Source organism: Macaca nemestrina, chromosome 2 (assembly GCF_043159975.1).
Source record: "Macaca nemestrina isolate mMacNem1 chromosome 2, mMacNem.hap1, whole genome shotgun sequence".
Lineage (NCBI taxonomy): Eukaryota > Metazoa > Chordata > Mammalia > Primates > Cercopithecidae > Macaca > Macaca nemestrina.
Window position 1 is genome coordinate 112112730 of NC_092126.1, and position 7939 is coordinate 112120668.

Genomic DNA, 7939 nt, shown 5'->3' on the forward strand with positions numbered 1-7939 from the left:
TCTTCGGATGCCCGCCCCTCGTCTGCCACGACCGCATCCCTTAACCCCTTGAAGGGACTGACACAGAAACTCAGTCCTCCCCCCACCCTCGGTGCATTCCAGCTCTCCCTGCGTAACTCCTGGCACGCGCCGGTCTCGCCAGGCCAATGGGTGGACCTGGCGCAACAGACGTCACAAGAGGAGCGGAGGCGAGGGGTGAAAGCGAAGCACTCCAATCAGAGAGTCATTGTTTCTATTGGCACAATGGGAGGCTCCGCCCCTCACGGAGGACTCGTCGCATGGGCGAGGGGGCTCCAGGGGTTGTCGGCTAAACGTGAGAGATAGTCCGGGAGGTACACTATACGGACCGGCCTCCAAAGGCAGAATCGATAACGAGATGCAGCGCCGGGTGCAGAGGACGCGGGCATCCCGACACCCAGGAAGAGGTCAGGGCCGGGACCCTAGAACGCTCCACAGGGTGCGGCTCCCGCGATGGGGTGGATCCTGGTTCTAACAGGCGAGGAACTCCCGACCAAGGCCTCTGGCCCGCCCCGAACGATACCTATGACATCACCATCAACCAATCAGTGGGCGCATTCTCTCGCCCCTTGACTTCTCCGCTTCCGGGAGGCGGGGCTCCTGCGGATACCACCTCCCGAGCGCCCCTTATGGCTACCAAGGACAGGCAGCAGGTCTCCAGTTATGCCCTCTCCCGTCTACGGATCTGAGGACCTCCCGAGGATCAGAGCTCTGGGCCGGATACACGGCCGGGGTTCCCACGGGTTTGTGGGTGGGGGTGGAGGATCTGCAGAGGCGCTTAGGGCTGAACTCCTTTGAATGGGAGCCAATCGGTGCAGGGGCTGGAGAGGCGAGTCCCCCAGAGTGGTTTTATGTATTTATTTATTTAGAGACAAGGTCTTACTCTTTCGGAGTGCAGTGGTGATCACAGCTTACCGTAGCCTCGAACTCCCCAGGTTCACGCGATTCTACCCCCTCAGCCTCCCGAGTAGCTGGGACTACAGGTACGTGTCACCACACTTGGCTAATTTTTGCATTTTTTGCAGAGACGGGGTCTCACCATGTATTGAACTCCCGGTCTTGAACTCCTGGGCTCAAGCAATCCGCCCGTCTTGGCCTCCCGAAGTGCTGGGATTATAGGTGTGAGCAACCGTGCCTGGCAACCCAGAAGTGGTTTTGACAGCACCAGCGCTTTCTGGGTCCACAATCTAGTGAGTAGAGGGCACAAAACCTGACGCCACAGAGGGAGACAGGCAGGGGCTCTGCTAGGGAAGGGTGCTAAGGTCCCAGAGGAGGCGTCTGAGTCATCTTCGAGACCTGGGAAGCCTTCTTGCATAAGATGCCCGAGCAATGCCTTGAATGACCAAGGGGACATCTGCATCTGCAAAGGAAGGGCAGGGAGGGATAGGGATGGGGGGTGGGCATCCTAGGTCTTGGAGACTGTGTGGGCAAATGTGCAGAGGCATAAAGGGACTATGGCTGAGGGAAATCAAGCCCTGCCCTCTCACCTATAGGGCTGGCGCTGGCCCCAGCTAACACTCCTTTTGGAGAGCAAAGCTCCTCACTCCTGAGCAGTGAGATTGATTGCGGATTGCTCTCCATGTTGCTCCCTGCTGTGTGTCCCCACTGTCATCCTCCCTTCGTGGCTGTTCTGTGGAGGCCCACTCCTTCCATCTGCACTCACCTCTATGCCCCAGCCCCAGTGGCAGTTCCTAATGCACTCCCGGTAAAAAAACAAAAACCAAATGTTGGTGATAGTTCTTCTCTCCACCTCCAAATCTTGCCCTTGCCTCCTAATAAGACCCTTATGTGTTTTAACCTCATTCTATTTTTTTTTTTTTTTTTTTTTGAGATGGAGTTTCACTCTGTTACCCATACTGGAGTGAAGTGGTGTGATCTCGGCTCACTGCAACCTCCACCTCCCAGGTTTATGCGATTCTTCTGCCTCAGCCTCCCAAGTAGCTGGGATTTCACGCACCCACTACCACGCCCAGCTAATTTTTGTATTTTTAGTAGAGACGAGGTTTCACCATGTTGGCCAGGCTGGTATCAAACTCCTGACATCTAGTGATCTGCCCGCCTTGGCCTCCCAAAGTGCTGGGATTACAGGCATGAGCCACTGTGCCCAGCCTACCCTCATTCTCTTATCAGCTCCCAACTAGAGGTCCACCCAGGACCTAGAGACCTGGATTTGAGGCTCTTGGGGGGCAGATGGCGAGATCAGAAGACCAGAGGGTAAGGGTGTGGCAGATACTGCCTGCTAACACTTCTCAGCGTCTTTCCTTCTCCTGCCTTTTCCACCCCACCCTGTGTTTGTCTACTCCCAGCCAGGTGTACCTTTCCAGGGGAAGACCTGGCCAACCTGTCCAGCTCAATTATTCAGCAGTTCTTTGACCTCACTGAGATCTCCAATCCATTGTACATCATCTCAGCTATTGACCTGTGTCATTAGCCTTATAGAGTCCAGTGCCATGGCAACTCCCTGCCCTGTTCTTCTTAGACAAACTTGCTGGGCTAAAATCTAACCCCAGTTAAAATAGACTATGTATTCTTTGTCTCTAGCGCAGCAGAACATTGCTGGAGGAAAACAAACAACCATGATAATTGGTCTCATTTTATATTCATGACCACAAGCCTCAGTATTATATTGGAGGGCCTATCCAGTGCAGTAGGGCAAGAAAAATAATAAAAAGTTATGAAGATTGGAAGGGAAAAAAACTTATTCCCAAGCAGTAGGATTGTATATGTAAAAATTTCAAAAGAACCTATACGTAAGTTGTTAGAATGAGTTCGGCAAAGTTGTTGGACACAAGATCAATATATAAAAATCAGATGTAATTTCTATATGTCAGCAACAATTAGAAAATAAATTTCTTGGCTGGGCGTGTTGGCTTATGCCTGTAATCCCAGCACTTTGGGTGGCCGAGGCGGGAAGATCACCTGAAGTCAGGAGTTTGAGACCAGCTTGGCCAACATGGTGAAACCCTGTCTCTACTAAAAATACAGAAATTTAGCTGGGCGTGGTGGTGGGCACCTGTAGTCCCAGCTACTCAGGAGGTTGAGCCAGGAGAATCATTTGAACCTGGGAGGCAGAGGTTGCAGTGAACGAGAAAAACAAACAAACAAAAGAAAAGAAATTTCTTAAAAACAATGATGTTTACAATAGCATCAAGTAATATCAAATGCTGAGGAATAAACCTAATGAAAGATGTGCAAAGACTACATACACACATACAAAAAAATTATAAAACATTATTGAGGGAAATAAAGACATAGGCCTGGCATGGTGGCTCATGCCTGAAATCTCAGCACTTTGGAGGGCCAAGGCGGGTGGATCCCTTGAGGTCAGAAGTTCAAGATCAGTCTGGCCAACATGGTGAAACCTCATCTCTACTAAAAACGCAAAAAAAATTAGCTGGGCATGCTGTTGTGCACCTGTAATCCCAGCTACTCTGGAGGCTGAGGCAGGAGAAGTGCCTGAACCTGGGAGGCAGAGGTTGCAGTGAGCCAAGATCATGCCATTGCACTCCAGCCTGGGCAACACAGCCAGACCCTATCTGGAAAAAAAAAAGAAGTTAAAAAAATGAGAAAGACATAAAGTGAAAAATTCTTCCAAGATTGGAAAAGTCAGTATTATAAAGGTGCCAGTTCTCCCAAATTGGTATATGGATTCGATGCAACTTCAGTTAAAAATCCCACTAGATTTTGTGTGTGTGTAAATTGACAATCTAGATTTGGCAGCCTGAGCAACATAGCAAAGCCCCATCTCTACAAAAAATACAAAAATTAGCCAGGTGTGGTGGCACATGCCTGTAGTCCCAGCTACTTGGGGAGGCTGAAGTGGGAGGATCATGTGAGCCCTGGGGAGGTTGAGGCTGTAGTGAGCTATGATCACCTGCTGCACTCCAGCCTGGGCAACAGAGCGAGAGACACTGTCTCTAAAAACATAATGAAAATAAAAAACAAAAAGAAACCAAGATTGTGTGGTACTGGTACGAGGATAGGAAGACTAATGGAACGAAATTCAGAGACGAGCCTGAAGATGTGTGGAAACTTGAATTTTGACAAGGGTGGCTCTTCAGAGCCAACATGAAGAAAGCATTTCCCCCAGCCCACCCCCCAGGAGCAACCCTATTAACTGAAAGAATAGGCTTTTCAATAAATGATGCTGGGTCAGTTGGATATCCATATAGAAAAAATTAAATGAGATCCCTATTTCACACTGCTTGCATAATCAATCCCATATAAATTTGACATCTGGACAGAAAAAGAAAGATAATATACAGCTTCTAGAAAACAGTATAAGAGAAGACCTTGGTTTTGTGTGTGTGCGTGTGGGTTTGTTTGTTTGTTTTTTGTTTTTGAGACAGAGTTTCACTCTGTCACCAGGCTGCTGGAATACAGTGGTGCAATCTTGGTTCACTGCAACCTCCGACTCCCTGGTTCAAGCAATTCTCCTCCCTCAGCCTCCTGAGTAGCTGCGATTACAGGCATGCACCACCACGCCCAGCTAATTTTTGTATTTTTAGTATAGATGGGGTTTCACCATGTTGGCCAGGATGGTCTCGATCTCCTGACCCTGTAATCCACCCGCCTCGACCTCCCAAAGTGTTGGGATTACAGGCGTGAGCCACTCGTCTGGCCAAGAGAAGATCTTAAAGATAACTTTAAGCAAACTTTTTTTTTTTTTACAGAGGTAGGGGCTGGAGTGCAGCGGCTATTCACAAGTGTGAAAGCAAAAATTAAAAACAATTTTTTTAGAGATGGGGGTCTCACTTTGTGGCCCAGCCTGGAGTACAGTGGCGCGATAATAGCTCCCTGCTGCCTTGACTTCTGAGGCTCAAGGGACCCTTCTGCCTTGGCCTCTGAGTAGCTGAGACTATAGGTATGCTCCACCACACCCAGCTAACTTCTTTAATTTTTTGTAGGGACAGGGTCTCTTGGAACTCCTGGGCTCAAGTGATCCTCCTGCTTTGGCCTCCCAAAGTGCTGGGATTACAGGCATGAGCCACCACAGCCAGTCAAGATTTTTTTTTTTTTTTTTGAGACGGAGTCTCGCTCTGTCGCCCAGGCTGGAGTGCAGTGGTGCAATCTCGGCTCACTGCAAGCTCCGCCTCCCAGGTTTACGCCATTCTCCTGCCTCAGCCTCCCAAGTAGCTGGGACTACAGGCGCCCACCACCTCGCCCAGCTAGTTTTTTGTATTTTTAGTAGAGACGAGGTTTCACCGTGTTAGCCAGGATGGTCTCGATCTCCTGACCTCATGAACCGCCCATCTCGGCCTCCCAAAGTGCTAGGATTACAGGCTTGAGCCACCGTGCCCGGCCAAGATTTTTTAACAGGACAGGATTGTCTAACAGGACATAAAATGTACTAAAGGAAATAATAAAACTAATAAAGTATTGATAAATTGGATTATATAACGATTAAGAACCTTCTTTTATCAAAAGACATTAAAATTAGGAGAAGATATTGTAAGATAGAACATTCATGGACTTATATCCTGAATACATACTACAAATCAATAAAATATACACAAACAGATAAATGGGGCAAGAGATTCGAATAGTTACTTCATAAAAGAGAACATTCAAATAATAATGAAAAGGTACTCAACCTCTTTAGTCATTAGGGAAATGTAAATTGAAAAAAATAAATACTGGTCAGGTGAGGTGACTCACGCCTGTAATCCCAGCACCTTGGGAGGCTAAGATGGACAGATCACTTAAGGCCAGGAGTTTGAGACCAGCCTGACCAACATGGCGAAACCCTGTCTTTACTCAAAGCACAAAAATTAGCTGGGCATGTTGGCCCACACCTGTGGTCCCAGCTACTCGGGAGGCTGAGGCAAGAGAATCACTTGAACCCAGGAGATGGAGGATGCAGTAAGCTGAGATTGCACCACTGTACTCCAACCTGGGCAACAGAACAAGACTTTACCTCCAAAAAAAATGCAGGGGAGGTGGAGGCGGGGGGAGCTATTCTACCAGAATAGCTAAAATAAAAATGACTTGACGATACCAAGTTTTGGGAAAGACAGGGAAAGCTTGAACTCTCTGACACTACTGAAGGAGCATACATTGGGTACAACTACTTTGGAAACCTATTTGGCAGTATCTGCCTGTGACCCTAAAATTCCACTCTTTATTTGGGAATATACCCTCCAAAAATAATGCATATGAGCAACGTGAAGACATGTACAACAGTGCGTCTGGCAGCAGTATTTGCAATAGACAAAAATTGGAAACAACTGAAAGGCCATCAACAGTGGATGGATACACTGGGTGCGGTGGCTTACACCTGTAATCCCAGCACTTTGAGAGGCCGAGGCGGGTGGATCACCCAAGGTCAGGAGTTTGAGACCAGCCTGGCCAACATGGAGAAACCTTGTCTCTATTAAAAATACAAAAATTAGCTGGGTGTGGTGGTGCGTGCCTGTAATCCCAGCTACTCAGGAGGCTGAGGCAGGAGAATTACTTGACCCCTCATCCTGGGGTTGGCATTATGCTTGTGCAGCTTATGGCTCAGCACATGCGCCAGAGACACGGTGCCAGCACTTTTTTTTTTTTTTTTGGGGGGGTCTCACTCTCACCCAGGCTGGAGTGCAGTGGTGCGATTGCTCCTGAGCATAAGTGATTCTTCCACCTCAGCCTCCCGAGTAGCTGGGACTACAGGTGCGGGCCACCATGCCCAGCTAATTTTTGTATTTTTTGTAGGGATGGGGTCTTCCTATGCTGTCCAGGTTGGTCTCAAACTCCTGGGCTCAAGCGATTTTCCCACCATGGCCTCGCAAAATGCTGTGATTACAGGCGTGAGCCACCCGCACACTTACACGCCCATTCCTAGCTGCAGCTTCAGACATTTCTGACCCAGAAGTCAGCCCAAACCCCCTCACTGTCCCCCAAAATTTGAGTTCGTCTCAACTCTACCCAAACACTCCCCTTTCTTGGGGTGGCTTAATGCTCTCTCTCATTGCCCTTCCTACTGCCTAGCCACATATCACATCTACCAACCTTCCATGCAGCCATAGATGTGTTCTATCAAAGACAGTTCCCTCCCCAAGAGGACTTCTCTGGCTAATCATAATCTGCCTTTGGTTGTAATTTTGTGTTGTGAGGCCACCACAAGGGTTTTTGCTGAGGAGGTCCTGGAGTCCCTCAGAGCATGCTTGCTACCAGGAGTCAGCATTTATGTAACTTCATCAGCTGGGGCTTCTGCTTCTCTTACAAACAGGTGCCAGGGCCCACCTTGGGCACTCCTGCAGAAGTGAGTAGAGGCTTCTGCCATGGGGCCATAACTTGTTTGACCTAGGTGCCAGCACTGGGACCGATGGCACAGTACAGTCCTACCGTTCCCACAAGGTTTGTGTGTGCATCATGACAGGAAACACGGCAAGCCACAGAGGCTGTCCAATGTCCCTGTCTCAGCTTCCTGAGGACCTGTGCTTTCTACTGAAATACACCATCTCATGAGAATACTTCCCTGCCTTCCGAACCCCGGTGAGAAAGGAGTTGTGACTGGAAGTCAGTGTCATCAACTCTGGAAATGAAAAGGGAGGCCAAATGTCTCCAGGGTTAACAGTAGTAACCAGGTCGGGCATGGTGGCTGATGCCTGTAATCCCAGCACTTTGGGAGACGGAGGCAGATGGGTCACTTGAGGTCAGGAGTTCAAGACCAGCCTGGCCAACATGGCGAAATTCCATCTCTACTAAAAATGCAGGAATTAGCCGGGTGGGGTGGCGGGCACCTGTAATCTCAGCTACTGGGGAGGCTGAGGCAGGAAGAATTGCTTGAACCCAGGAGGCAAGGGTTGCAGTGAGCCAAGATCATGCCACTGCACTCCAGCCTGAGCCACAGAGCGAGACTCTGTCTCAACAACAACAACAACAACAAAAAAAAAAAAAAAAAAAAAAAAAGAGGGGCTGGGCCTGTAATCCCAGCACT

The 7939-nt window shown here is 48.9% G+C and overlaps 1 long non-coding RNA gene across 3 annotated transcripts; it reads left to right on the forward strand.

Moving 5' to 3' along the window:
- The first annotated feature begins 174 nt into the window (after positions 1 to 174).
- LOC139361963 (uncharacterized) lies at positions 175 to 5025 on the forward strand. Of its 3 annotated transcripts, none has more exons than XR_011620047.1 (3): positions 175 to 425; positions 1044 to 1208; positions 1850 to 5025. It is a non-coding gene; the product is annotated as an uncharacterized lncRNA (long non-coding RNA). The 3 variants fall into 3 exon arrangements; XR_011620048.1 differs by having other exon boundaries at positions 181 to 671; positions 2325 to 5025; XR_011620046.1 differs by having other exon boundaries at positions 186 to 425; positions 2325 to 5025.
- Positions 5026 to 7939: the final 2914 nt, after the last annotated feature.